Below are 22,146 nucleotides of genomic sequence, written 5' to 3'. Positions count from 1 at the left end.
GTTGATCAAAATCTGCCATTATTATGGGTCCAAAGTAGTTGAGTTGGTATGAGGATAAAGAAATGGTAGGAACCAGGCACCAGTGGCTCATGTCTGTTATCCTAGCTATTCAGGAGGCTGAGATCTGAGGATGGTGGTTCAAAGGGTAGAAAAGTTCCCAGGAGACTCTCTTATGTTCAATTAATCACTCAAAAACCAGAAGGGGAGCTGTGGCTCAAAGTGGTAGGTACTAACCTTGAGCAAGAGTTCAGAGACAGACAGCACCCACTCCCTGAATTCAAACCCCACACCGCCAACAAAAGAAAGAAAGAAATGGTCTATAGGCTTGGTGAATAGTAAGTACTGGAGAGTAGGCATTACTGTAGAGGGAAGACAGTTAAGATTCAGACCCAGTGGATTACTCACACAGGAGAAAGAACTCAGGGCCATAAGTTGAAAAAACAATACATTTGATTTTTCAAAATTCTAAGGTTTAGGATGTCCTAATATTCAGACATAGAAATGTCAAACAGGCTGCAAGAAATATGCATTTGGAAGGGCTTAGGGATATACTCAATGGTACAACAGCAGCCTAGCTTGAGCAAGGCCATTGGTTTGCTCTCCAGCATGAGAGTGAGAATGAGAACTCTCAAGAGGAAAACATGCATTAAGATCTAGGTAGGAGAAAAAGACAAAAGGAAAAGTCACAGGACACATCGATAAAATGGGGTTGAGGCTAAGTTTACAGTGGCCTGAACTGAATAAGGAAGGCGGGATCTAAGGATATAAAACAAATCATTTGAAACAATATTGAGGTCACCAGGAAAAAAGAGAAATTAATATGAAGGGAATATGAAAGAAAAATTGTATTACATGGAAGAAAGTGCTAATAACAAGAGAAACAAAACTCAGCAAGAAAATTTGACACTTGCATCTACTGTGTTCTAGAGGTTATAAGATCAAACAAAGAACTGATACATTTTTGTTTTTGTTAATATTTTCATTGGGAAGCTAAGAAAATATGTGCTTTCTTGTATTTTCAAATGGGAAAGTGGGGAGGTACAACTGATAGATGATGGCAGAACTGGGATCTAAACACATCCCAATATAATGCAGTGATGGGTACACTGTCACAAACGGATGCCTAGAAGGGGAAAAATACAATGCCTATGAAGAAAATTTGCCAGAATTATTTAACGAATTTAATCAAGTCTCTAGGCTTACCTGCCACTTTGCAAGTAGTGTAGAGGGTACAAAATATTAATGACAACACAAGGGAAACAATCAACTAAATCCAGAAGCAAGAGATATCCTATAAATATCAGGCCGGAGCCACAGTGCCACTTCCAGCATTTTCTGTGATTAATTGGAGTTAAGTCTGTGGAAAGCCTAGGCTGGCTTTGAACCATGATCCTCAGATCTCAGCCTTCTGAGTAGCTAGGGTCACAGGCATGAGCCACCAATGCCTAGCTGGCCTAAACTTTTAACAAAGACAATATCCCATTCTGGGAAATTAAAAAGGTTTTCTACATTCAAGTGAGAACTCTGTACCATCTGCTCAACCTTTCTGTAAACCTGAATAGTTCCATGAAATACAATCTGTATCAATAATTCAGAGAAAGAAGAGTTAGTACTAGGAAGATTTCTGATGTTTGGTCCTTGGTTATTCGGTACTGAAAACTCAGTGGTTATTAGGTACTGCACATCCCTGCTGGTGGCTCATACCTGTAATCCTGGCTACTCAGGAGGCTAAGGTCTGAGGGTCACAGTTAGAAGCCAACCCAGGCCGAAAATGCTATTAGATTCTATTTTCAATTAACCATTAAAAAAAAATCCAGAAGTGGAGCTATGGCTCAGAAGCAGCTCAGGGACAGCTTCCAAGCTGTTAGTTTAGCCTGAGGATGAGCGCACGTGTGTGCGCGTGCACGCACACGCGCGCACACACACACACACACAGGTACAACCTCACTTGCTGACTAGCTACTATCTGAGGAGCAGCTGGCAATCTCGAAGAGCAGTTTCAATTCTGTTTGTTTCTTAACACTCCAAGAAATTCCAAAGAACAGTCCTCAAGGGAGGTTATGTTCAACCCTGCTAAAATAAGTAAACAACAAAATGTGTTTATAGACATGTTCATATACAGAAAGTGAATATGGAAAGATGACTTTGAATAGGAGAGGGTATACAAAGCTCACCCCTGTAATCCTTGCAAGAGGCTGAGATCTGAGGATTGTGGTTCAAAAGCAAGCCCATACAGGAAAGTCCATTAGTCTCTAGCCTGCAATTAACCACGAGAAACCTAGAAATGAAGATGGGGCTCAAATGGTAGTGTCAGCCTTGAATGAAAAAGCTAAGGGACAGTGCCCAGGATCTAAATCAAGCCTCAGTACTGGCATGCATATGCACATACAGACAGAAAGACAGACAGACAGACACACACACACACACACACACAATCCAATCCAAAATAAATCAACTGAACAAATGCAGAAAGATATAAATGCTACTTAGACACAGACCATGTGATAAAAGAGGTAGGAGTGTTATCTACTTTCATTAGAAAATGTAAAAGTCACATGGCTAACAGTGTTAATATCTCAGGTAGCATTTAAAGAAGTATAGAAGTATCCTGAGAGGCCCCTGTACTGTCCATGATTTATGCATCCAAATTTGCACCAAAAGTACATCCACCTGTCCTAATATCTAGCATCTGTACAGATACTAGTGACTCCATCTAAAAGTACTGTTTCTTTTTTGTTTATTTAAAAGATCTGTTGTATATGTTTTAAGTCTTTGGACATTATGCCCTCAAAGTTTGTAATCAGAAAGGATTATCATACTCAATCATGTTGAAAATCATCATCTAGAATAAGGATATTAAATGGCTTCTTGTGATTCTTATATAAGCCTGATCAAAGGTGATTTAAAATAAAATCTTTATCTATATATTGACTTACTGGAGAAATAGCTTATAGTTGCAAAGGAACATGCACAACAAGCAAAAATAAGCTTGAGATAGATGAGAAAAAATAAGGAAAGCAGGGAGGAGGACAAGAAAGGCAGGACAAATAATGAGATTTATAGTGTAAAATACATATGTCTTGCCAGGGGTGAAATATTTTGTTCAATTTTATTTTTTTGGATATCTTAAAATGATATTTAAGAGTTACACTTCTAGGAATAAAATAAGTATGTAACAACTTAAATCCTAGATTTGTTTCAAAATTATATTCTTAAATATAGAGCAGCCAACTAGGAAACCCCTAGTCTGAAGAACTAAGTAAAGGTGGGAATCTGGAAAGGTAAGTTGACCTCAGTTTTTATTGAGGAAATGTGATAAATCAGATGCACTGGAGCTTGCATGCTTGCTTATTGTCCCCCTATTCACAGGGCTTTTGGAATTAAGCACAAGTAATCAGAGATTAAGGTTATTATTTTTTTTAACCTACATAAAAAGGAAAAAAAAATTCACTGCTTTAAGCCTTAGCCAGCTAGGGACAAGTAAAAGCAGACTATGCCTGTGTGTTCTGAAACATTTATGTAAGATTGTCATATGAAATGTATTTGGGAACTACACTAAAACTTTTCACTAAAAAAAGGGAAGAAAAATAAATGAACAATAGTTGAGAAAGGAAGGTTAGTTTTTTTTTTTTAAATACACAAAACTTCCCTCAAAAAAATGATCAGGTCCAGATGAGTTCACTGGCAAATTTCACCAATTTAAAGAACAGTTAAAACTAATATTTCACAATAAAACAGAAAAGATACTTCCAAATTCATTTTTCTACATGGGGCATGTAGCAATACTGGAGTTTAAACTTGGTAGCCAAGCACTCAACAACTTGAACCAAAGACCATGTGCTTTAATAACTGGGCTTGCTGTGGACTGAGATTCTCCTACACAGGCCTCTTGTGTAGCTGGGATTACAGACAAGTACACCACAGTCAGCTTGTTCTTTGAGATGGGGTCTTGCTAACTTTGGGGGGGAAGGGCAGGCATTGATTTGATTCTTTTATCTCTGCCTCCAAGTAATCTTCTATCTCTTTAATTCCAAGCAGCCGTAATTACAGGCATCAGCCTCTGCACTTAGCCAATATGTACTACTTATTTATTTATTTTGCCAGTCCTGGGGCTTGGACTCGCCTGAGCACTCCCTCTGGCTTCTTTTTGCTCAAGGCTAGCACTCTGCCACTTGAGCCACAGCGACACTTCTGGCCTCCTGTATATATGTGGTGCTGAGGAATCATACCCAGGGTTTCATGTATACGAGGTGAGCATTCTTGCCACTAGACCATATTCCCAGCTGTACTACTCTTATAACAGAAAAAAATAGATGCATGGCTCTAAGACTTTTTCTAGTGATTCAATTAGGCAAAGCCAAGAGAATATAAAAATAAATGTACATAAAGTTTTCTCACCATTTAAGACTCAACCTGGGGCAATAAATCTATTTATGAGCTTATTTGTGCAAATGAAGTTCAATCTAATAAGACTGAAAATTTATTATTAATTCCTATCTTCCTTATTTAGTGATTATATTATTTGTTACTAACCTACACTTTCATTAAAGAGATAATTCAGCTTAAATTATAGTGTGATATATTAAAATTTTGTTTCTGCCTGTGAACTTGAAGATAATTTGATAACTTTGAGATATTACTTTCAAGTTTTTTGTTGATGGTAAGATCACAACTACAAATCCTCAAAGTTAACTTCTACTTGATTCCTCAGTATACCAACTTCATTATACCCACCCTGAACAAGAAGTAAATGGAGCTGTGGACCAAGTGGTTGAAGGCTAGCCTTGAAAGAAAAAGCTATGGGACAGTGTCAAAGAAAGAAAGAAAAAGCTAAGATATAGCAACATTTCTCTTTTTGGCCAGTCCTGGGGCTTGAACTCAAGACCTGAGCACTGTCCCTGGCTTCTTTTTGCTCAAGGCTAGCATGCTACCACTTGACCCACAGAGCCACTTCTGGTGCTGAGAAATCGAACCCCAGGGCTTCCTGCATGCTAAGTGAGCACTCTACCACTAAGCTACATTCCCAGCTGAACACATTTTTAAAACAGATAAAACGCAGTTTTTCCAAAAGTTAAATTACCCGAGAGAATTAAGTTAATTTCCAAATCTTTTAACATCCTTTCCAGGAAACTAGTATTATTTCAACCTAATTGCTTCAAATACAGAAAAGCCCCTACTACTTCCACTTGACAAGATCATACTGCTACTTGTATATGTCACACTTAAGAAGGTAAGTTAGTTCAGTATTTCTAATGTTAACTCCAATTCTATCAATTATGATTCCTTTCTTCCACTGTACATCAAGTTGAATTGCCAAGCTTTGGGAAATTCCCTTTCTGATTATTTTTTTAAATACTTGTGGTTCATTTTATCTGCCAAGAAATTAGCAACACATTGACAATACTGCTTCAGAGTTATCTACTACTCACTGAGGAAAATGTACAGCTAATTAATTTTGTTGTATGGTCATGTATGAAATAAATACTAAAAAGTAAATTGTGGGTCTCATGTTGTCCAGAAGTTCCCTTAATAACTGTTTAAAATTAGTGCAACTAATGTGCTCAAAAGATTGCCTTCTTACGTAAGATCTATCTTTCTTCAAGGCTTTGTGTTTGCTAGGCAGGCATTCTACCACTTGAACCACAACTCCAGCCCAAGATCCACTTTTCTCCCCTTGTTTAAAACTGCAGTCACCTCTTGGACACTTGAAGTTAGATTCAGAACCATTTGAAATGTTGGCAGCTGATTACATTGTAGGTAAGGTTAATATTTCATGCCTTATGACACGTGGGTGCTGCTCGATGCACCTCACTGTATAACCTGTTTTATGGGTGTGTCATTACACTGTTGCTGTCATTTAACGAATACCCTGTTTTTCAGTTGGCCTTAGGTGTGTGTCCTTAGGGCAGGCAGCCGATGATGTCTGAGGGTTTTCAAATATTAGGACTTTTAGAGCTGATAACGTTAACTATTTTGTAGATTTCAAAAGTCTCAAAGCAGTTGTAGATTAAACTTGTTATCTATCACATTTCCAAACCATACACATAAAATAAATGCAACATAGTAAGTAGATGAATATGCTAACCAAAATTAATGGTTTGGTGGTACTTTATTTTAGATACTGTAGTAATCAGGGGAAAGTGGGATTGCTGTTTTACATATGGCTTCATTAAATGTCAGAACTGTGATAATGTCAAAAACAAAAACAAAAACACAAATATTGCAGTCACCAACCAGTGTCTTTTCCCTAGTCCTTTCCCAGCTATACAGTATAAGACCTTTACACTGGGCAATTCACTACTCCTCTCACACGAGTTTTCTCCTTACACTTGACTACCTTCTAGCCTACCATATGACATGCTTGTCTTTTTCCACATCTTGTGACGGTTTGTCTATTTTGCTTGCAGCTGCCCAGCTCCAGCATACAAAAGACAGTGCATCTGACATGGTAAGTGCTGTTAAATAATGCTTTAAGTGAGCCATGGAAGCACTTGCTTTTATATGAGCTTATTTGCTGACTTATACAACTAGGTGGAAATATATGGCTAGCTTTGCAGTTACAGAAAAATCCTTATTTTCCACCCTGCTCTAAGTAGGAACCACAGCAGAGACCAACTAATGCCTATAAAGCCAAAGTTTATACTCCTAGTACAGAAGCTTAGAAACTCAGATAGCAAACTAGAAGCCAGACAAATAACTTTTTTTTTTTTTTTTTTTTTTGGCCAGTCCTGGGTCTTGTCCCTGGCTTCTTCTTGCTCAAGGCTAGCACTCTGCCACTTGAGCCACAGCGCCACTTCTGGCCATTTTCTGTATATGTGGTGCTGGGGAATCGAACCCAGGGCCTCATGTATACAAGGCAAGCACTCTTGCCACTAGGCCATATCCCCAGCCCAGAAATAATTCTTACATCCGAGATTTCAAGGAAAGGGTGGGGGGGGGAGTGATGTTTTTCCTCTGGATAAATTTTTGGGTTATAAATGCTTCTTTTTCATCATCAGTGTTCTTCATAGTACTTTGTTTTACATAAATTATAATGATTATTTTACATGATTGTTTTACATATATTATCATATTTGATCTTCAAAACAACCTTGTGAAGTAGATATTACTAACAACTCAACAAACAAAAGATATTGAGATTTAAAGCAACTTCCCCATATTTGGGAACCTTTAAAAGCACTCTGGAATTGAAAGTTTCTATTCTTAAATACTATGCAATACATATTCCCCCATTTATCATGATAAATGCAGACTCTTCCATTTATCATAATAAAAACTACATAGTCTAGTTATGATAAATTAAATAATAAAGGACTCACAAACTTCAAACATTACAATTATCACCTGATTCATGATGTCCCTGTTGTGCTAAGCAGAAACCAAGTACAAAAGAGATGGAGAATTTTTGTACAATTTTCTAGTAGTGACAGTAACATTCTCTGTTTATTTGAAATAATGAGGATTGAGCCTAGGGCATTGCACATGCTAAGCAAGTGCTCTACCACTCTTTCTTTGTTCTATTTTGAGATAGGGTCCAGCTGAGGCTGGCCTCAACCTGTGATGTTCTTGCTTCAGCCTCCTGAATTGATGTGTACCTCCGTACCAGGCTAACAGTGCCTTTCAATATATAGTCATATTAGAGAAACTAAAGGGCATAATGTTTTTAAGCCAATAATATGGAAAAATGCGTTTTAAAACCTCGAAGTTTACAACAATAACAATAATAAAAACTGAGTGCTACTTACCAGGAATTCTTCATAATTAACTGGTCATTATGGAATTTGCATACATAGGGAAAAAAAGATACTTGACTTAGCAAAAAAAATCTTGTCACATCTTTGAAAATGTCTAACTCTAACAAATTAGAAAGCAACGAATTAGTGACTTTCTGTATGGCTTAATAGGATCTAGATAGCTTTGCCTGGCTCACCTTAAACTCAACTATCCTACTGTCTCTATCTCCAAGTAGTTGGATTACAGGCACGAACCACCACACCCAGCTTCAGCACAATTTGTGTATGTGAATACTAGTCCTTGGACTTGAACTTAGGGCTTGGGCATTGTCACTGAGCTTCCAAGGCTAGCACTCTACCACTTAAACTAGTGGATTTCTGGCTTTATGATGGTTAAAGAGTCTCTTTCTTGCTCATGCTGGCTTTGAACCACAATCCTACTCAGCCTTCTGAGTAGCTAGGATTACAGGTGTGAGCCACTGGTACTCAGCATTGATACAAAATTTTAAAAGTCAATTTTCCTACGTAGCAAATGTATTTTATGAAAATTCATTCATTTGAGATACTTCATTCATATACTTGCAAAGGATGTTAATATACCTTCATATCACAAAGTTACTGGTAAATCCCATTAATGGCAGGCACTAAGAGTCTGGTTTACTGTAACTTCTCAAATTCTGAATACATTTGACACATTAAAAACCACCACAAAAGCTGTATCGAAGTTCTTAAAAAAACTGAACATAGAACCACTATATGATCCAGTAATTCCACTTCTGGGCAATTATCCAAAAGATAACAAACCAGGTTACAATAAAGCCACCAGCACAACCAAATTCATTGTAGCCCAGATGCTCCTCAATAGATTAATGGATCAAGAAAATGTGGTATGTAAACACAATTGAATTTTACTCACTCATTAGAAAAAATGATATTGTACCATTTATAAAGAAATGGACTTAGGGGCTGGTGATATGGCCTAGTGGCAAGAGTGCTTGCCTCATATACATGAGGCCCTGGGTTCAATTCCCCAGCACCACATATACAGAAAATGGCCAGAAGTGGCGCTGTGGCTCAAGTGGCAGAGTGCTAGCCTTGAGCAAAAAGAAGCCAGGGACAGTGCTCAGGCCCTGAATCCAAGCCCCAGGACTGGCAAAAAAAAAAAAAAAAGAAAGAAAGAAAGAAAGAAAGAAATGGACTTAGAAAAAATTGTGAAAAATAATGAAATCAAGCCAGGACAGAGAAAGGCTCTATGTTTTCCTATGTGGTAGCTAGAATTAGTTTACAAACCATTATCAGTAAATACATTAGGTAGTATGCACACGTACACAAATGTATTAAATGAAATATGGGAGACTCAAGGGATAAGTCTTAGGCAAGGTCAAAGTTCAACAAAACAAACTCCAGGGAACAGATAGTTGAAAGGAGGGAGTGGAGTATTGGGGACTTGGGCAGACTAATAAAGAAAAGGGGTGGGGGGAGGAGAATGCAGTCAAGAGTTAATTAGCTGGGCACTAGTGGTTTATACCTCTAATCCTAGCTATTCAGGAGGTTGAAATCTAAGGATCATGGTTCATGCTATGAGACTCTTATCTCTACTTAGCCACCAGAAAACTGGAAGTTGTTGCTTGTGGCTCAAGGCGGTGGAGTGCTAGCCTTGAGCAAAAGAGCTCAGGGATAGCACCCAGACCCTGAGTTTGACAAAACAAGACAGGAAAGAAAAAGAAAGTTCAGCATATATCCTACAAAATTAATAAAAGTGTGCTCACTTCAGCAGCATATATACTAAAATTGCAATGATGTAGAGAAAATTAGCATGGCCCCTTGTGCAAGGATGAAGAAAAAAAATAAGTGAGGGAGCTGAGACAGATGGTGAAGACATTGAAAGGGATGACATTGATCAAGACGCATTGTATTCTTATACTGCTTTGTAAAATGGCAACTACTTGGTGCAACTACTTATTTTTTGTAAATCACAACAGCTGTTGTCTTAAAAATAAACTTAAAATAAACTTAGCAACTACATGTCCAAACCTTTTTAAATATAAGATTCAGAAGTACCATGCCCTTGAAGAATAAAATATTTCCAAAAGTAGATGGCCTCAAAAGTACAAATTTAAAATTCTGCACACTAAATACCTAGTATTTTTAAGTCATCACATGTGCAATTAGAAATCAGTAACAAAATGCCACAAAATGCCTACTGTGTTGATTGTTATACTATTTTTCAGTATTAAAATTTATGAAAAATACCTGTAGTTCCTAGGTAGTAGTAGTAGTAGTAGTAGTAGTAGAAGTAGTAGTATTTTGGCTAGTCCCGGGCCTTGAATTCAGAGCCTGAGCACTGGCTAGCACTCTACCACTTGAGCCACAGTGACACTTCTGGCCATTTTCTATATATGTGGTGCTGAGAAATGGAACCCAGGGCTTCATGTATACAAGGCAAGTGCTCTTGCCACTAGGCCATATTCCCAGCCCTGTAGGTATTTTTAATAAACAAGTGAGTCATTTTGTGCCTTCCATGTACTGTAATTGTGGTGCTATATACCACTTCTGTAATAAGCTTGAAAGTTTTACTTAAAATTTTCAGTTTGGCACCAGTGGCTCAGGCCTATAATCCTAGCTATTCATGAGGCTGAGATCTGAGAGTTGAGTCCAAAGCCAACTTGGGCAGGAAAGCCCCTAAGATTCTTATCTGCAATTAATCCCAATCCCCACCCCCCCCCCAAAAAAAAACCTGAAAGTGGAGCTGTGGCTCAAATGATAGATCATTAGCCTTGAGCGAAAAAGCTAAGTGACAGCATCCAGGTCCTGAGTTCAAGACCCACGACTAGCACCAAAAAAATTATACAAAATTAATTTTTGTGTTTTAACAACCGAGCTACTTTCTGGCTCTATTTCAAACAGCTCCATGCAGTTAAACTTTTTGAGTTCTATAAGCTTCTTACAGTGGTTTCATATCCTCAAATGTTTGCAAGCTGCCAAATCTTATTCTCCTCTCTGGAACTGTCCCAACTTTCCCTGATATCACATGCTACTGCTAACATACCCAAGGGCGAGAAACCCTCAAACCTCATTAGAGGGGCTGGGAATTTGGCTTAGCGGTAGAGTGCTTGTCTAGCAGACGCAAAGCCCTGGATTTGATTCCTCAGCACCGTGTAAACAGAAAAAGCTGGAAGTGGTACTGTGGCTCAAGAGATAGAGAGTTTGCCTTGAGCAAAAAGAAGCCAGGGACAGTGCTCAAGCCCTGAGTCCAAGCCCCAGGACTGGCAAAAACAAAACAAAACACCACCACCTCATTACACTTTTGCACAGAAAAAATGCCAATGACATCAGAAAGACAGGGATTTGAAACATATTGCCTGGATGAGCAGAGAGCATACATCAGATTTTTAAGAGATTTTAGTCATGTTCCAAACAAAGTTCAGAAGGAGTGATTACTCAATGAGTGAGCCGTTCTTGTATTTGTACTTGGTGTGAAAGAGCATCTATCAGATCAGGCACTACAGTAGGTCCTCAATCAATGTGTATTCATGTACATATTTATTCTCCTCCCAACACCCAAAAGAGGCATACCAGTCAATCCAGTATGCGACGAGTACATTTGCTCTACTTTTTTCCACATTATTTTTAAAAATCCAGTCTGAGTCATTTAGATGTGTAGTTTATATCCAGGTTTGTGTGGGTGTCAAAAATTTTTTAAAACCCAAGACAGGAACAACTCATCATTTCCACCCTGTGCTCCTGAGTACCTGTCAGTTACACTTCAGTTATGTGAGCCACAAGAAATGGTCAGAAAATGCTCAGCATACTAACCACTTACCCTCATCCCTCAAGCTAAGCCTAATTTCTGTTATCCTTCAGGGTACACTATGGTTTTATTCCCCTTTCTGCTTGTTGTTGTCCACTTTTTTATTCAGTATTATTTCTTAAGAAGATCCTAAGCATTTATGTATTAGCAGTAAAGTTGTGGTCCAGAAACTATAACCTTTGAAGTAGAGTGGCTGTCATCCTGGATCTCTCAAGTAGCTTTATGTTTTCTTTAAGTTGAATTTGTGGTAGGTCCAAGTCTATGGTCACAGAGATCAGACATTCTTCTGTAGAGTTTAACTTTTCTTTTGTCAGAGAGTTCACATTTGTATTTGTCTTCCAGGCTTGTTCCTTTGGTTTGCTTTCCACTTCCTTGTCTATCTTCACAGTGTTGCCATCTGGAATTGTGGGATTTTCATTGTGGTTACTGTTGTTTTGGTGCTAGGGATTAAACTAGTAGTAGAGTGCAAGTATACTAAGCACATTACTACTTAACTAAACTTCCACTTGTGTAAAAATCATATCTACGAGCAGTATTATCCAAGGCTTAAATTACGATCACCATCTTCTTTAGGCTTTTATCAACAGCCAATATCACTATATTCATTCAATGAAACAGTTTACAAAATATAATTATAGCCTGAGTTTTGCTGAGTTGGATGAGTTCCTTGGCTTATAAACACCAAAATCACAGGGAAGTTTCTTGTCTACTTAAATTTTCAATGAAGGGACAAAACCAAGAAACTAAAAATTTTTAAAATGAGCTCATTTTCAATTATTCTTCATGCTATTTTTAATATAAAAACAAAGAAAGAAGTCAACCTTCACATTGCCTTAGAATCTCCATGAATTTCTCTGGGTAGCCAATTTGACAACTAACAAAGATTCAAACTCATTGATGAGTCACTAACATTTTAAGCTGACATTACTCACATAATACTCAGTAGGAACATCTTCTGTACAGGAAAGAAATGACTAAGAAACATGAGCCTGGATGAAGTTACTACTCATCCTCCCACAGACTGTGGGTGTAATTTCACTTCTTATCTAAAACATGAGATTTCATCTCTCCTTATCTAAATTATGAGATGTGCTATATCTCCCTTTTAGTCCTAACATTTTCTTAGCCTGTTAAGTACTATCAAGTAGAAACCAATAACAAGTATGGTTTAGTTTATTTCTTGCTTTTTATAGATGCTAGACTTTCTCAAGTCATACTTCATCAACATTCAGTCTTCATAGAAAGAAAACAAAAAGACACTTTCTTTGTATATAATGTAAGTCACGAACTAAGACAGCAATTTGTAAATACTCCACACTGTAGCATGAGAACACAAGTATTCTATTCATTGTGTCACTGTTGCTCTGCTCTGCTGAGAAAGCAAAATGTTTTAACTTTTCTCATCTTCAACTAGCCAACTTGATCTCTTAATATTCTCACATCCTCCTGGTTCAATTTTTATTGCCTTGTCTCCACAGCATACTCTCTATTCTTGTAATGTAAAAAACACAAGTGATAGGTCCACCTCAGGGTTCCTAGTGCAGTATGTCTCAGTTTCTATGTAATTTACATTCATTTTTCAAAATAATTTAATCAAATACTCTACCATCCATATATTCATTAATGTTTTCTTAAAGCATGTACCCTTAAATAGATCCAGTACATCCTAGCATTAAGTGGCTTTGTCAGTTCCTGGGGTTTCAACTTAGGGCCTGTGCACTGTTCCTGAACTTTTTGCTCAAGACTAGTGCTTTACCAACAAAGCCACAATCCCACTCCCAGTTTTGTTTTGTTTTTTCTTTTCCCCCCAGTTTACTGGAAATAAGAGTGTCATGGACTTTCCTGCCTGGCTAGCTTCAAACTTCAATCCTCAGATCTTAGCCTCCTGAATAGCTAGGATTTACAAGAGGGCATGAGCCACCAGTGCCCAGCTATACCACTGAGTTTTCATGTTTCTTTGTAATAATTTTGTATCTTTCTCTGTTTACGTTCTTTCATTTCCTTTAAAGGTCATCTAATTCTTAACTCTTGAAATCAAAAAAGGAAACTGGCTTTCCAAGTTCTCTAAAGACAAAGGCTTTTATATCCCTTCCTCTCCAATCCTGACTTCATCAAAGAAGAATATCCTGTTTCAGTGCAGTCTCCAAAACCTCAATCCTATCATTAACCTACTGTTTGGCCAGAACCACAATCAAGTTTCTCTCCTCTACGTTTTCAAACTTGTCCCTAAAATCAGAGATACACCTACTCCTAATCACAATGTACAAGTAAGAGGCTATTTATACTCTATTGTTTGTAGCTAAGAAAGAAAAGTAGAAGGTACAAATCTAACCTCCAGTTGTAACCCTGCTACCAACAGCAGGCAAGAAGGAGGCGCTTTGAAACAGTTTCTCTGGAACTCTACTTATTCCATAGAAGAATTAGGAAGAAACTGAAAATTATAAAACTTATGTACATATGAACAGCAATGGATTTTTGTGGTCCCAGTTTGCTACAACACTGGAATTCTTCTTACCATGTGGCAAATAAATGTCTTCAATCTCTTCCCAGTTTCTAAGACCAGCTCCTTCTTCAAAGATCCCTAGTAACCCATCAACTAACTTGTTAATAACTGTCAGTTCCACATACTGGATGTGTTCCTACAATCACTGACTTTTAGAACTGATTGACAGGGTGGCTGGTGGTTCTTTGTTTTGTTTTGTTTTTGCCATTTCTGCAAGTTTAGTAATCTGTATAGTCTAATAAAGGTATTAAAAGTAGTACTTTACTGGGCCAGGTGAGACTCTTATCTCTAATGAACCAGCAAAAAGGTGAAAGTGGAACTCTAGCTCAAGTGGCAGAGCATAAGCTTTGAGCTAAACAGCTAAGAGTGCAAGACCCTGAATTCAAGCCCCAGTCTGTCACAAAAAGAAAAGTAAAAATATGTACTATGACGATTGAAGAAAAGACCAGAGACTAGCTTTGTGGAGTATGGATGTTTGTATTGAGACTATATGAAACCAGATTTTTAAGGGATATCTTGAAGCATGAATATGAAATATTGTGATTTCAGTAACTTTCCCTATGTGAAGTTTCTATGGTTTGTGGTACAACTGCATTCTATGAAATATTAAGTGAAGATGGATGGTTTGTACTTTTCATGTGAAAGTGGGCCAACATGTATAAAAAGTGACAAATAAAGGTAATGATTAAAAAAAAAGAACTGTCAGTTCAAAGCCAGGCACCAGGGGTTCACACCTGTAACCCTAGCTACTCAAGAGGCTGAGATCTGAGGATCACCAGTTTAAAGCCAGCCTAGGCAGGAAAGTCCATGAGATTCTTATCTCCAATTAGCCACTTAGAAAACCAGACATAGAGCTGTGGCTCAAAGTGGTAGAGCAAGAAAGCTCAGGGACAGTGCCCATGTCCTGATCCTGAGTTCAAGCCCCTGACCTACAATCAATCAAACTCAAGGTGACTGCAATCTTAGCAATTGGCCAGCCAGCTCCTGTTCTACAGGTTTCTTCTTGCCTCATACCCAACAGATGTGACATTACTGGCAGCAGCATCTCAGTAGACCAGCAAAGCTGGGACAAATCCTGAGGCCATGACTGTTCACTACTGCTTCCCAGGTGTTTTTCTATGGCTTCCTGAGTGAACTGCAATCTCCCCAATTTCAAATGAGGTATCTAAGACAAGCATAGATGTGCTTCTTGTAGCAGGCTGACCCACCACACAAACTATATAACCTGAGTATTATTATATGTTCAAAGGCATATGCAGCCAAGATACCTCTGACATATCTAATCACTACTCCGATGAGAAAGCCAAATACTTCCTGACTGGCCAAGATAGTTGGGATCAGTTAGCACAACAAAATTCCAATTTTTCACTGAATATTCAAGAAACATCTTGTAACAGTTCAAGGTTCAAAATAATAACTCTCAAATCTATCAGGTGGACTGAGAATATGGGTACTGACCTGACAGTAACCTCCTCTTTATTTGGCCCAAGAGTTACCAGGCCAGTCCATGTTAGGAAAAATAAAGTTAGGGTGAAGTCCACACCAATTTAACTCCTGCTTTTTACAAACAATGTTATTTCTAATCAATTAAAAATAGGGCAGTGTGAGGGCAATGTGGTTGCGACATCTATCACACTACTGGTCACCATGGTGGATCCAGCTGATTTGGCTGGCTAGGTAGGGTTCCCTTCCTCCCTTACCACTCCATCTGTGTCCTTCCAGCTGCATGCTCAGAAGAGGATGACCTTCCTGGAGAATGGAGGTCTGTTGCTCACTTTAAGTGAATATGAACAAAGCTCTCAGAAAAATAGGGACTTGACCAAATGACAAACTTGCAAACATGACATGCTTGTCAACTGTGTAATATTTACTATCAGAGTGATGTTCAAGTTTCCCAATACATAGAAGTAATATGAATTTGAGAGCCCCATCTTCATAAATGCTTATATGTTTCAATAGGTAAAAACAAGAACAAAAACAAAAAAATAAGGAATTCTGGCTCTATCCGGCCCAGGTTAACTTCACATACTTCCTGAAAAAAATAATAAAAACTGGACTGGGGATATGGCCTAGTAGCAAGAGTGCTTGCCTCGTATACATGAAGCCCTGGGTTCAATTCCCCAGCACCACATATACAAAAAACGGCCGGAAGTGGCGCTGTAGCTCACGTGGCAGAGTGCTAGACGAGCAAAAAGAAGCCAGGGACAGTGCTCAGGCCCTGAGTCCAAGCCCCAGGGACTGGCCAAAAAATAAATAAGTAAAATAGAATACATTTAAAAAATAATAAAAACCACAAACTAAGAGATAACTAATTATTAACTATGCCCAATAATCAGTCTACATGCAGAATGCTGCCTGGAAATGGAGACTACACTATAAGAATGCCCTGCTCTGTCTATTAATATTGTTTACCTAAAATTAGTTCATATTCACACTCTTAATTTTGAATATTGCGGATGCTTGATTCATTTTTCCCATACCACTACTCAACTTCTGTTAAAGACATGCTGCTTTTCAATAAACCTACAGTTTTTGCCTAACACATTTCTAGAAAGGTCCACATTAACTTCAGCCCATACCAATTTATCCACATCTTACTGGAAAAGGCTCAATGACTAAAACTGAACTGTCCTTTCTTGATTTCCTTTCTCTAATGTCATGTACCCTGCCTATAAGTAAGATGACTGTTTTTTTTTTGGACAGGATCTCCTACCTTAGCTTCCCAAGTAGAGGGAGTCCAGGTATTATGTCACCATATCTGGATAAATAAGATACTGTTTCTATAAACTTAATGAATTCTCCTACTTGCAAGCCAGAGAAAATAATTTAAGAAGTGGAGAACACTAGTATGATGTTACTGAAATTTTAGAATTAGTCTTAAAAATGCAGTAACAGCAATTATATTAACATTCATTACCAACTGCTTGTTACCCTTCATTGTGTCCTCTTCTTTTGTCTGCTGAATCTGGTGACAATTCTGACTCCTTAACTGTATTATAAAAATAGAAAGCCAACATCAACCTGAACTGATGTTCCTGTCTTGACTCATTTCACAAAAGCCCAGGCTGTAATTAACCAACAGCACATAACTGCAGGTAGGCTGGTATCACACAGTCACATAAACATTACAGAGAACATTTTGTATAAAAAACAAGGTAGCAAAATGTCTCCATGAAAAACAAGAAACAGAGAAAAGGCTTATTACTTTTATTAAGCCTCATTTTAAAACAACCAAAATCCTTTTATTGTTCTAAAGAAATAGATTTGTGTGGGCTGCTATTAGTCTGCTCTGTAAAACTATTGTAGCAATTTGTCACTATAAATGGGAATATCAATGTTTTTGGATTATACTAACAACTCATGTTACCAAAGGTTAGAAAATGTTGCCAGTATTTTCATAAGCATACACAAAAATTACTAATTGTTTCAAGTGGGGCTGGGAATATAGCCTAGTGGTAGAGTGCTCACCTCGTATTCATGAAGCCCTGGGTTTAATTCCTCATATATAGAAAAAAGCCAGAAGTGGCGCTGTGGCTCAAGAGGTAGAGTGCTAGCCTTGAGCAAAAAGAAGCCAGGGACAGTGCTCAGGCCCTGAGTTCAAGCCCCAAGACTGGCAACAAAAACAAAACAAATAAACTAATTGTTTCAAGTTATTCCACAGGTCAACTACTGAATAACTATGCCAATAAAGAGTATAAATATCTTTGATAATTTGATTTTAAAAGAAACAGGTTTTATGTAGGGTGGCAGTGGCACATGTCTGGAATGCTACTTTAGAGGCAGTGACCCGGAAGATTGAGGTGTGAAGCCAGCCCAAACAGAAAAATCTGAGATACTTCATTTCCAATTTACCAGCAGAAAGTAGGGTTGGAAGCATGGTTCAAGTGGTAGGTTGCCAGCTGTGAGCCAGAAGGCCAAGTAAGAGCATGAGGCCCTGAGCTCAAACCCCGCTACTGGTACATGTGCACACCTACACAAATCAAACTATATCCTTCTAGATTTCTCACAGCATCTCTTACTATTATGTAAAATTTTTGGCTTATTTTTTGCCCATGTCTGATACATGTCAAGTGAAAAAGTGATCATCAAAAGGCAAAGAAAACCACAGAACTTCAAAACTAACCAAAGAACTATTTGGGCTGAAACTAACTCAAGTCCTATAGTTCACCCAACCACCATGCTAGAAATCAGAAAGGCTAACTGGTAACCATTTAACATGAGTTCACATTGAAATAAAAAATGCAACTTCATACTCTATTTAAAATACTGCATTGTTGACAGGCACCAGCAGCTCACACCTGTAATCCTCGCTACTCAGGGGGCTGATAAGATCTCAGAATTGCAGTTCAAAGCCAGCCAGGGCAGGCAAGTCCATGAGACTCTTATCTCCAACTAACCACCAGAAAATCAGAAGTGGCACTGTGGCTCACAGTAGTAAAAATACTAGCCTTGAATAAAAAAGCTCAGGAACAGTGCCCATGACTGACCAACAAAACCCAAAACAAACAAAAAAAACCACCAACCAACCAACATTGTAGGAAGTTTGCTTTTGCTTTCATAATAAATTGTGAAATATCTCCCAAAATGAGAAGTGACAGAAAACCATACAACTCAATTATGCTTTGAATAATTCCAAAGTAAAGCAACCCAATACAGAAATACCTTAGAGACATTGCAGGTTTGCGTCCAGACCAGCGCAATAAAATGATTAACGTATTTTGGTTTCCAGTACATATAAAAGTTAGGTATATGTATATATATATATATATAGTGGTCTACCAAATTAAGTTTGTACTATGATAGTCTAAGCTTTAAATACGTAATCCTTTGTCTTTTAAAATATACATACCTTAAAAACACTTCACTGCTAAAAACTGCTGATCGTCCAAGTCTTCAACAAATCATGTTTTTGCTATGAAGGATACTAAGTCTTGATATCCATGGCTGAAGAATGACTGAATCCAGAGACTTGAACTCACTAGCCCTTTTGTTTTTATCTTCTTTTTAAGATAAGGTCTTCTTCACTTTGTTGGTATTGAAACACAATCTTCCTGTCTCTGCCTCCAATAGGCCTGTGTCACCATACTCAGCTCACTTCAACAATATTCATAGCATCTTCACCAGGAGTAATTTCAAGAAGCCACTTTGCTTATCCATAGGAAGTAACTCCTTAGCCCCTAAAATTTTACCACAGATTACAGTGATTCAGTCCGATCTTCAGGTTGGACTTCTAATTCTAGTTTTATTTCCACCACATCTCCGGCTAATTCCTTTACTAGAGTCTTGAATACTTGTCATCCACGAAGACTGGAGTCAATTTCTTCCAAACTCCTGTTAATGTTGGAATTTTGACCTTCTCCGTGAATGTTCTGAATGCTATCAAGAATTGTTTTCAATTTATTTTGCCCATACAACTGGAGAACTCATATCTATGGCAGCTTTAGCCCTATGAAAAGTATTTCTCCAACAATAATACCTAAAAGTTGAAATTACGCTGATCCATGGGCTGCACGATAGAGTATTAGTGGACCTGGATATAACATTAATCTTGTAAATCTCCAATAGAGCTCTTGGGGGACCAGGTGCACTGCCAAAGAATCTTTTCTTTCTCCTCTTAGCAGTAGGTCTCAGCAGTACCAAACTCAGTAAATCACGATGTAAACAAATGTGCTGTCATCAAGGCTTTGCTGTTCCATTGATGGAGCACACAGAGAGAGTAGGTTTAAAAGCCTTCAGTTTTTGGAATGATAAATAAGAATTGGCTTCAACTTTAAAATCACTCACCTAATCAGTGTCAGCGTGTCCTTTGAAGCTTTGATGCTAGGTATTAACATCTCTCTAGCTATGATAGCTATAAAGTCTTTGATGGAACCTTCCTCCAATGTAAAACTGTTTCATCTACATAGAAAATATGCTTGTGTGGCCATCTTCATCAACTAACTAGATCTTCACTACATCTAGATTATCAGTTCTTGCTGCTTTATCTTGACTTATGAAGATGGCTTTTTTCTTTAAACCTTACTAAACAAACTCTGCTAGAGTCAAATAGTTCTTCTGTAGCTGCCTAACCTGTCAGCCTTCATAATTACCTTAACATTTTGAAATGAGGTGATTTTCCTTAGTCATTTCCTTATATAGTCATATTTGATTTAACATGCTATTTGCAAAGCAACCTTAATAAATCCTTTATTGTTCTTTAATTTTGGAAAATTAAAGTATCAAAACATAATTTTGTAACATTACTATCACACTTAATGAACAGACAGAAAATTAATATCACAAATAATGTTAACTTATTTTAGGAACTATTGCCTAAAGACTAAGAACTCAATTTACATTATTTAACAATCCATTTATTGAACACTATACAGTGCAAATATGAAAATGAGAAAATATTAAGCCTTAAAGTGCTAACAGTATATATAAGCAATTCAAATAAAAATGTTGCAGAAATGTGATTACCAGTTATAGAAATGTGTAATATATCAAAATCATTGAAATATTAAAATGCATAAATTTCTCTACTTTCAATTAAATGGCCATTTATAGATTTCTTCACTCAGCTTCACAAAAATCAACATATCTTCTAATCCTATAAAAGTATCATAAAGATGTACTCAATTCTTCATAGGAATTTCCAACCTTAAAAAAATTCTAAGTTAAAAAAGAAAAGACAACCAAGTAGTCCAAAGATGATGAGACATAGTCTGACCTACACTTGAATCTCAGTTCCATTTCTGGCTAAAGAAATATTAGATAAATTGTTTGACCCAATTTTTTCTATATAAAACCTTTATAGAATTGTTATAAAAATTAGAGACTGTAACAATCATACCTAGGCTATGGCTTAGCTATGATAGGCATTGACAGAAGCTATCCAAAAATATGTAAGTTAAGGCATATTGCTATAAAACTTCTATTGCTGGTTGCAGGAGTGTTCAGAACATTAAGAACCACCTGGAGAATCTAACTAAAAATAGCTATCAGCTTTCCCTCAAAATAAATTAAGCATTCAAACACTAATCTCTAATCATGATGTAATAAGTAAAGCTTACTGAAGTTCCAAGCTGCTTAATTAGAGGTATGTTGTTATATGCCATCAGTACAATGATATATCTGGAATGTGACAGTATTATCAGAGAAAATTTGTTGGAAGAAAAAGAGGACACTATATCCTGTAGTGATTTTCAACTACTATTTATCAACTGAAGTCTATCAGTAAAGTACTATAAATATTTTCCAAATCCATACTTCTAAGTACTATAGTCTATTAGATTCCCAACCAATGAGCATCACATTGGATAAAATTTTTCTAAGCATTTTCCTATCAAAAGTCTACTAGTAAGTTAACTTTGTTAAAAAGGTTCAAAAGGAATAGTGTTTATGTTCAGTGGCATGTAGAAAGGAAAAAGAGGCTATACTCAGTTCCAGTCACAACCCTATCATCTTCATTTAAAATGTTAAGAGGTTACAGGAAGATAGCTAAGCAGAAAATGAATAGAAGAAAAAGACAAGACACAGGAAAAGATTATGGAAGGAAGAGAAACATGACTTCCAAGACTACTAAAAAAGGCAAAAAAGACAAGAAGAAAGCAAAGCAATTCTTTTCTTTTTCCAGGTAATTTTTCTTTCCTTTTGTTATACTAAAAAAAAAAAAAGATATTAAGAAAGCTGCATGATTCCAACAATAACTAGTTGTACATGAGCTGCTTTTATAGGTCCCTCAAAAGAAAACAGAACTGAATGACAAAAAAGCCAGTAAATAAAAAGTATTTTGCATTTTAAACATGAACGAAGATTATTGTATTTTTCCTTAGTGACAAATAAGGTGAGAGGCAAATGATAGTTCCTCTCAGAATTTCTTAAGTCTTCAAAAAGTGGTTCAATTTACAAAAGAAATTTCTTTTAAAAAATCAGCTATAGTGCTTGTCAGGGTGGTTGTCTGGAGTTCTAATATCAGAGGGTTATACTGTGGTTTGAGTGCATGCTACAAAAACAACTTTTTCTTTTTGCCAGTCCTGAGGGGCTTGGACCCTGGGCCTGGGCACTGTCCTCACTGTCCTTAAGCTTTCATGTTCAAGGCTAGAGCTCTAAAGCTC

General features: G+C 37.3%; 1 protein-coding gene, 1 long non-coding RNA gene and 1 other non-coding gene across 3 annotated transcripts in view; 2 read left to right on the top strand and 1 right to left on the bottom strand.

The window, feature by feature from the left end:
- The window catches only part of N4bp2l2 (NEDD4 binding protein 2 like 2), a 69,912-nt gene that overhangs the window by 21,134 nt on the left and 26,632 nt on the right, over positions 1 to 22,146 (bottom strand). The gene's annotated exons all lie outside the window — the stretch shown is intronic.
- LOC125348367 lies at positions 458 to 21,460 on the top strand. Its single transcript, XR_007210357.1, has 3 exons — positions 458 to 470; positions 17,509 to 17,518; positions 21,382 to 21,460. It is a non-coding gene; the product is annotated as an uncharacterized LOC125348367 (long non-coding RNA).
- Positions 9,495 to 9,604, top strand: LOC125349766. Its single transcript, XR_007210580.1, has one exon. It is a non-coding gene; the product is annotated as a U6 spliceosomal RNA (small nuclear RNA).

Source organism: Perognathus longimembris, chromosome 3 (assembly GCF_023159225.1).
Source record: "Perognathus longimembris pacificus isolate PPM17 chromosome 3, ASM2315922v1, whole genome shotgun sequence".
NCBI lineage: Eukaryota > Metazoa > Chordata > Mammalia > Rodentia > Heteromyidae > Perognathus > Perognathus longimembris.
The sequence above is the reverse complement of the archived record's forward strand: the minus strand, read 5'-3'. Positions and strand labels throughout refer to the sequence as shown.